This window comes from Sipha flava, unplaced genomic scaffold (genome assembly GCF_003268045.1).
Source record: "Sipha flava isolate LNK unplaced genomic scaffold, YSA_version1 237_pilon_pilon, whole genome shotgun sequence".
NCBI classification, from domain to species: Eukaryota; Metazoa; Arthropoda; class Insecta; order Hemiptera; family Aphididae; genus Sipha; species Sipha flava.
This window is the reverse complement of record NW_020272879.1, coordinates 453,375-461,977: the sequence shown is the minus strand read 5'-3', so window position 1 is coordinate 461,977 and position 8,603 is coordinate 453,375. Positions and strand designations below refer to the sequence as shown.

At 31.5% G+C, this 8,603-nt stretch overlaps 1 long non-coding RNA gene across 3 annotated transcripts; it reads right to left on the bottom strand.

Moving 5' to 3' along the window:
• Positions 1-300: 300 nt before the first annotated feature.
• LOC112683952 lies at positions 301-8,159 on the bottom strand. 3 transcript variants are annotated; one of them, XR_003148630.1, is made up of 5 exons: positions 7,948-8,159; positions 2,103-2,226; positions 1,326-1,418; positions 1,022-1,250; positions 301-878 (listed from the first exon to the last, which is right to left on the bottom strand). It is a non-coding gene; the product is annotated as an uncharacterized LOC112683952 (long non-coding RNA). The 3 variants fall into 3 exon arrangements; XR_003148631.1 differs by lacking the exons at positions 2,103-2,226; positions 7,948-8,159 and adding an exon at positions 1,472-1,812; XR_003148629.1 differs by lacking the exons at positions 2,103-2,226; positions 7,948-8,159 and having other exon boundaries at positions 1,326-1,808.
• Positions 8,160-8,603: the final 444 nt, after the last annotated feature.

The following is an 8,603-nucleotide window of genomic DNA, read 5'->3' as shown; positions in this document are numbered from 1 at the left end:
AAATTTTATTTTTATTAATATAAATAATAACATAATAAATAATATTATAAGTAATTATAAATCATATTAGTAATAAATAATGGTAATCATACGTCATTATTGTGAAGTATAAAATCGACCAAATACAAAGAATTCATCGAAGAAAAGAATACGACGATGAAATTACATTGTAGTTAGTATACGAGTATAATATGATTCTTGTCTATTTTACTGTTCATTTTTTTGACAAACATTTTATGTAAACTAAAGTGTATAAAACAATTACTAATAAAAGTTTATAGTAGGTTTTAGTGTACACACGTGGGTGTATAATGAGAGTAAGAAAAACATAAAAAAATTATTTCTACACAATGTTATTCATTTTATAAATATAATATACAAAACGTGTTGTGTACGATATATTTTTGACAGTTATAACGTGAATAAGCTTTTATGCCGACAATTATATAATATAACCTTTATAGTAATTTAGTATGACGGTGATGGCAGTTATGTTATTATACCTTCATATATATAAATGTTTATGAAATTGATTATTATTATTTTAAAAATCGCCGTCAAGTGGCTGAATTAGTGAGTGGACTTGGAATTTCGAGTGTTTCGGTCCGTGTGAAAACCGTTGACTATATTGTATTATGTATGTGTGTGTACAACCATATATATAAATGTATAACCACCGCACAGTCCATATTAAAATTAAATTCATCGATGGTATGCAATAAATTATTTTAGTCTATATATACACCAATATACACTAATATTGCGGCTTTAATGGGTTACCCGTGGACTGCATTACAGAAAATATTACATTTCAGATTTTTTAAATGATTTACTGATCGATGCACTTATTTGTGTGTGTACCCGCGTTAATAGACAACCTAAATGTTAAAATTCAAATTAATTATGTAATATCTAATATGCAAGGAAAGCAAAATAAAGTTAATAATTATATTCAGATTTTTTATTTGTATTTTTTTAACTTCGTCTTTAAGATTTATTCGGTATTATTCGTAAAACTCACTTTATGCTGGTCCCAAAGTAAGTTTTATAAGCGGAATTCACTGTGTTTCCACCTTTACAATTTTTATTTCCAACAAACTATGTAAAGGCCTTCAGACGGATACTTTTCAAAGTAATTCTAAATTTTCGATTTGTTTCTCATTTTACTGAATGGCTTATTGGCTTAATGACTTATTCGTTATTGGAACTGTTCGTGGTATTATCAATAATCAAAACTTAGTATATTAAACCTAGCAATAAAAAATAATTGAATTGATAAAATTTAAACGTAAATAATATAAAGGAAAAAATGTGAAAACAAATACCGGTCCATTGCGGCAACGTTCTTGAAATCAACCGACCGCTGTGCAGCGTACGCGAAATGCTTGTGCGGGACGAATCACGGTTGTATCGGTATCCTGCGGAGCAGACGTAACTATAACAACAGTTTACTGCAAACGGGGTACACTACCTGTAGTGTAACGGGTATTATAGTCTAACGAGCGGAAATGTGAGAAAAATCTGCGACCCACTGCGTTCATCGCAACCAGGACCGCGACGACAGCGTTGATAACAAGTACGGTGCCACCAAACCTAAATCGCTGTGCACATGTCCTCCAGTCGTGGTTGCACGAAGTAGTTTCCTCCCCCCCCCCCAACACCTGTCTCGCGCGTAACCCATTGAACCGTTTACGGAAAGAAAACCGAACGAAAAAGGATTCGGAGTACGCGCGAGGTGCTAGTCGAGGGGATAGTCGGTCGGCGGCCTGATTGCATAGCGTCAGTGAAAACGGCACATGGCCGAATCGGAATCGGCATGAGGACGGCGCGTATGTAGTGCACCGGGTCGCGACCGACATCGTTTCGCGGTCGCCGTAGCGTTACCGACAACGCGGTCAATGCTGCCGCCGCCGATCAGGTCAATATTGGTAACTCGTGGGTTGACCACGTGGCGCGAAGACGCATGACTGCAGCCAGTTGCTGAGTAAATTATCCAGGGGGGGAGGAGCGACCGCCGCGAGAGAGGTTGAAATATCACAGTCGCGTTCCCGTTTCAACGGGAAGTTTGGAATATCTTTTGATTTACCGCTCCGTGCGCTTACCTGTACAACGTTTATCGTCTGTAGTTATTACGATCACAGCAATTATTTGAATTTGTTACGCGTACGAGATTTGATTTTTTTTAGTTTTTTACCGTCCTTCGTTTTGAGCAGTATTCAAGAGACCCTGCAAAATCACGAATTATCTTTATAATAAAAAGCATTTCGTCCAATTGTGTTCGTTTTTATTAAATAATTGCTACTGTTGTGTTATATCCTGTCTGCGGCGACTCCTGTACTGTTAGTACTAACATGAATATACGTCCAACATTAGTGAACCGTGAAACTATTGAGGAAGTTGCAAAACCTTATTCGGAAATAAACATTAAAAAAAAAAACATAAAATTCACGAGAAATACTATTCGAAAATGTCGATGGTGCCATAGTAAGAAGTCGGGGGAAGGGTTGCTAAAGATCCTAAAGATTCACACAAAATATGCCAATGACGTTTAAATAGATATAAAAATGGTTAAGTATCGTATTTGATTTCACAAGTTTCACTTTTCTAAACTCATAGAGAGCTGGAAAAAAATGTAAAGAAAACAATAAGTAATTTGGTAATGATTTCATCACTTTTTCATTTTATATCACATTTTTTACCTAATTTAATATTTTCCTGTTTAAAATTGAATAAAATAATTGAAATGTTGGAAAATTATAGTTTTAACCACTTAGCACCTATTTTTTAATTTAGTCCTCACTTTGAAAAATATTTATACCTGGTAGTTAACGCTTTTCTCTTAAAATGGTGTCTCAGTTTACTTAAAAGATGAACACATTAGATAACCCAGTTAACCCTTAAATCATATGGTTGTTTTAATTAAGGTTCGATGAGTTATGTGTTCAATTGACAGTCATTATTTTGTAGGTAATGTAATTTGAAGTATTACCCATTTATATGGTTTTAAAATTTTAAGTATGTATTCAATAAAATATACGGAAAAGTAATTTTTAGTTAATCATTTATTAATTTATTAAACGAAAAAAGATAACAAATCACGGGCCAAAGCTGTCCAAAGAAAATGTTATAAATAAATATGAGCATTCAGACTCATCCGATTTTACCATCAACCAAGAGCGTATTTGTGTTGAGGCCATAGGGGGGGGGGGGACAAAACTAATTTTCTTCAATACAAACTTAAAAATAATTTACAGTTCATTAACTACAGCTCATGTTCCTGTTATAATGATAGACTAGTAATTTAAATTCTCAATTATTTATACATTACCTTTTTTTAAATAAATCAATGCATTATATTCATAAAAAATACGAGCCATGAAGAGGGGGCGAATGTCCCCTTCGCCACCCCCCCCTCAAATACCCCCTTGCCATCAACAATCAATATACAGACTTCATACGCGTGCTTATTAAATAATCCTTTTAGTTAAATTATACCATTTTAAATAACCAACAAATTAATTTTGCAATAACAGAATAACAAAAAACGAATAATAATAGCTGTAACCGCGTGATAGGATACTAAATAGTAATATAGTTTTGTAATAATGGTAAGTTATTGCGTATGAGAATCATGAATCCGTTTGCGATGTCTATAAATGGTAACTGTATATTATAAACGCAATCTCAACCTACTAAAAACGTCGTCTCGTAATTTCGAATCGTCATGTCTTACCCGATTATATATGTGTGTGTGTGCTTGCATAGATACATATATGACTTATCGGAAACTGGAGATAAATTATTACTGCAAGATATAAAAACGGCTTTCCTGCACTCAAACGTGCCGTTATTCGCTATAGAGAAACTTCGATATTTTAAAATAATTGCATAATAAAAACGCAACTGCAGTCTGCAGCAAATACAACCACATAACAAAAAAATATGACAGAAAGTTCACTCTGTAATGATATATGTATTATATATGTATATTTTATATGTATTAATAACGTTATTAAAATATAACGTTGAGTTCAATGAAATCTAAGGCATACCCTCATAACATCCTATCAAATTCTAAATCGCTAAAGATTATTATTCGAAAATGATTTCGTATTATTATTTACTGAATATAATATCATACAGGATGTTTCTTGAAATAATATCGCTGATATATTCATATAAATAAAGGTATTATTACAGTTTCGAAAATATTTATGTATTGCAACTATATAGTATTTTCACAGCTGATACATTTAGGAAATATCAAAAATATGGAAATTATCAATAATTTTTTATACAAAGTGTAAAAAATGTACACTATATCATATAAGTTAAGTTTTCAATTATTTGTAAAAGAAACAATTTGAAATAACAATTTCGTTCACGAACTATTTTGTACATATAATTTTTAAATTGATCCAGACAATGTAATGACATGAAAATAAGTAATATTGACAAGATGAAATTGTAGTAATAAAAATATATTATTTTTGATATAATTTCTTTTTGTTATAGAGTATAAAATTGCAAACTTTCAGCCACTTGTTAGCGTAATCGTCTTAAATGGTTCTGTGCTCTTGTACTTGCCAAAAAACCAGGGACTAAATATATCTACTATAACTATATATAATATACAGGATAATTTTTTTATTATTGTCTTTACTTTGATATCGTGCTTGGGTGCTTGAGGGTTCGTCGGCCGAGCAACAGCTCAAAAAGACCGACTGTTGAACTATAAACATAATATGTATATTATAGACATTTATTAGAGTATTATACAATATATACAACTGGGAACAGCTATAGTGTAGTTTCGTATTTTGTGTGTTATGTACATGAGAAGTTTAATACGTACATAAATACACAATAATTATGATTCTATGCGCACGTGGCTATTTATACTTGTGTGTCTGTATGTTTTTATTAATAATAAAACAATGAAAAAAATGTCGAAGACGACGGACGAGCGGATGAACATGGTGTAAACAGGAACTTTGGTTTATAATAGTAAAAAAAAGATATGATCGTAGTGTTACATAAATATAAAAAAATGCCGGGTTTTTTTAATAATTCTTATAAATAGTTCCTATTTGTTTTTGTATTTTATTTATAAAAATTACAACTTGTTATAACTGAGTATAAAACAAGTTGTAATAAAATATAATATTTCTTAGTTTAACTAACCATTTAAAAATTTAATACTGTACGTCGTTTAATATTTTCTTTTCTATTTACTAGCGAGTATTTATTTATTTTCACCTAAAAAAAAAAATAAAAACAGTTATACATTTCTTTTGGATCGACTTCCACAATTCCAAGTAAATTCAGTAAGTTGTTATAAAAATAATATCTTAAGCTTTCTTATTTCGTTAGCTTTCCAAATGTAGTTTTTGATTATTTAATGCAAAAATATATTTTCGGGTGCTAAAATTGAATCTGGTATCTATAACTTCAAGTACTAAATCCTGATTATAATTGCAATATACTTGAAGTATTTCATTGGACCTATGATATAATATATCTATATTGATAAACGATAAAAAATTTAATGAATATTATAAATTATAATGTACTGTGACCGTGTTGTTAGTGAATGAAAAATGAAAAATTACCTATATTATGATACTACGTAAAAATATAAGAACATAAGAAACATAGAAGTACATAAATAGCTTTTACAACGAATTAATATACGAATATATATGTTTTTGGTAGGGATAAGGATTGAATCACATTAACTAATCTAGCCTTCGTTAAGGTATACAAAATGACCCAGTAAAAACCGTGGTATCGGGTGTAATGATGAAAAATAATAATAAATTGTAAAATTTAATTTAATTGAAACGTAGATAAACGATTTTTGAAAAATCGTCATCGTTGTTGTCGTCGATCTTAGGTTTTCCGATAGATCTGGTCAATGTCTGTTTGCGATTCTGTCGATTACGGCAGCGTTTATTGCTTCGCGTGAAAGGCTAACGTACATAAACAAACGCAGTCACACACACAAAAACATACGTTCATTATACACAAATTTAATACGTTTTTAATGCACCATACTAATTACAATAAAATTTCGTTTACGAGTCTTTCGTGTACAGCTATACTCGTATACATGAAAGTTGGCAAACACTACACGCTCGCACGGTAGTATTATTAAAATATATACATTCAGGAAGACGTTTATTTCGTTATTTTTTGACTATTACGAAACGGTATAAACCAGTCGCCCCATCATGTCCATCATCGAACGTCAAACAAGTAAAAAAGTAATAACAATAACAATAATACGTGCGGGTATAGAGTTCGCATTTCATTATTTATTTCTTTTTCAATCGCCACCGCCATCGAATCGAAAAAACTAACCTTTAGTCTATGTTTACCTTACCGTAAATCAAGCCATATCAAATATCTTACGACGTTGAAATGAATATATAATAATAATATGCATGAAGTTCTATAATATAATATATTAAACGTAACGTACTTATACGCGTGTCGTTATGTTGCTTGTATAAACACCCGGTGACGTTAAAGTATTAATTATCCTCATAATGAACCGATTGACGATGACAGAAGGCCGCAGTGAAGCGAGCGACGAAGGCAATTATTATTTACACACCTCCAAAAAAACTATTTTTTCTACTAGCTAGATACTTGTATTACATGTGATATAATATTATTATTTTGAAAGAGACAGAATATTGCATGAAGACTTACTATTTTGAATATTTAAGTCTATACAGTGATAAATTAATGTCGGTAACATTACTCTGTGGCTTTTAAGCTTATTAAACTTTCGAGTGATAGTAAAACACACTGTGAATTATTTGCGTAAGTGTAGGTAGAATAAAAAATATATAATTAATTATATTTCCTTTTAATTTATAATAGATACTTTCAACGTGTAAAAATTATGTCAAATGTCAAGGACAAAACTTGATTTCATTTTTATCTATTATCACTTTTAAAATACATACATATTTTAAGACAGACATCACTCTTATTACGCGATTACGATGGGAGTATTTGTATAGTGTTTTAATCTCAGTAAATACATATGGTATGACAGATATAATTGATAGACACATATTGTTTTATAATTTACATTATAAATATTGTGATGGCATGTATATTATATGACATCCATTAGTAAACATACGATTATAAAATATCTAGTTGTAATACAACGTAAAGTAAGATAATGTATTATATGCAATTTCAGTTTTTATGTTTAACATTTATTTTTATTTTTCTATCATAAAAAAAACCGCATGCTAAATTGATAATGAATATAAATCGTTATTTGCAGGTATAACTTGAAAATTATTACTAACAAATTGTAATTCTCGTCTTCCATATCAGTAGGTACAATCCATATTATGGAGGACTACCGACATTAATAATTATAAACTATTATTGTATTGTTTATGTTTATTCTCATACATATTTTTTGTTATATTTGCCATATGGTACAGCGAAAAGTCCTAGTAAAATCATATCACCCGTATCGTTTCTATAACAATTTGTCTATATAATTAAACTTAATAAATAAATGTGTACATTGGAAAAAATAAAAGTATTCACACATGTTTGCATAATAATATAAAAAAAATTGTTTGCACCACATATTAAAATCAAACTGCACGAATTGCATGGTATTACTTTTAAGAACATCTACGAACATGTAATACATAAAATACACATAGGTGCCAATTAAATTTCTGAAAATTTCTGAAAAGTCAGGGTGGCAAATTCTCCAGTTTACCCTCCGGACACTTATGAAATCACACGCTACTATGCTCATATTAAATATTGACAATTAAATACAAGCAAAAAGCTGAATTGATGTCGGACAACTGTATAGAAATTTAAAAAAATAGTTTTGTTGTAGGTAAATAATGTAAATAAATGTACCAAATAGATAAATGAATAAATGTATATACATACACAGCTCCACTTTTTTCTTGTGTTTTTTAAACGGGAACCAATTCGGATATACCCGATAAAATACCTTTTTCAGACGGGAAGCAATTCGGTTACTCCCACTATGGTCGATACCACGATGCCGTATGGAATTAATTGTAATATATTGTTATTTTTTATTAGACGTAGCAATCGCATTGAAACGTATATATAAATAGACAAGGCAGCGCGTAATTTTAACGGAGTGAGGTGCTCGACAGTGGACGTTATACACGCGTTATGCAATTTCTCCGTTATTAATGTGCGCGCGGGCGACGTTGAAGGCGACACGCCGCGACGACGACGCTTCGGAGATGAACGTTTAGGTGTACGCAACGACGCGGCGCGGTGGGCGGTGGTCGAACAGAGTCTGGCGAACATCACGAAGCTAATTTGATTTGAGTCTACGGCGGCGGGTGCGCGTTCACGGTACGTTTAACTTTTACGATTCCGCGCGTTGGCTTTTTGCGAAATTAAAAACTCGCCGCAGTGACGGCGACGTTCGAACGCAATACGTTAATATAGATACGAGTGGATACGGTGATGAGTATATTATGTACTCAAGGGCGCCCATAGGAAAATTCTCAAGGGGAGGGGGACAACATTTTAATTTATCAATCTGCTCTTGAATAGGAATGACC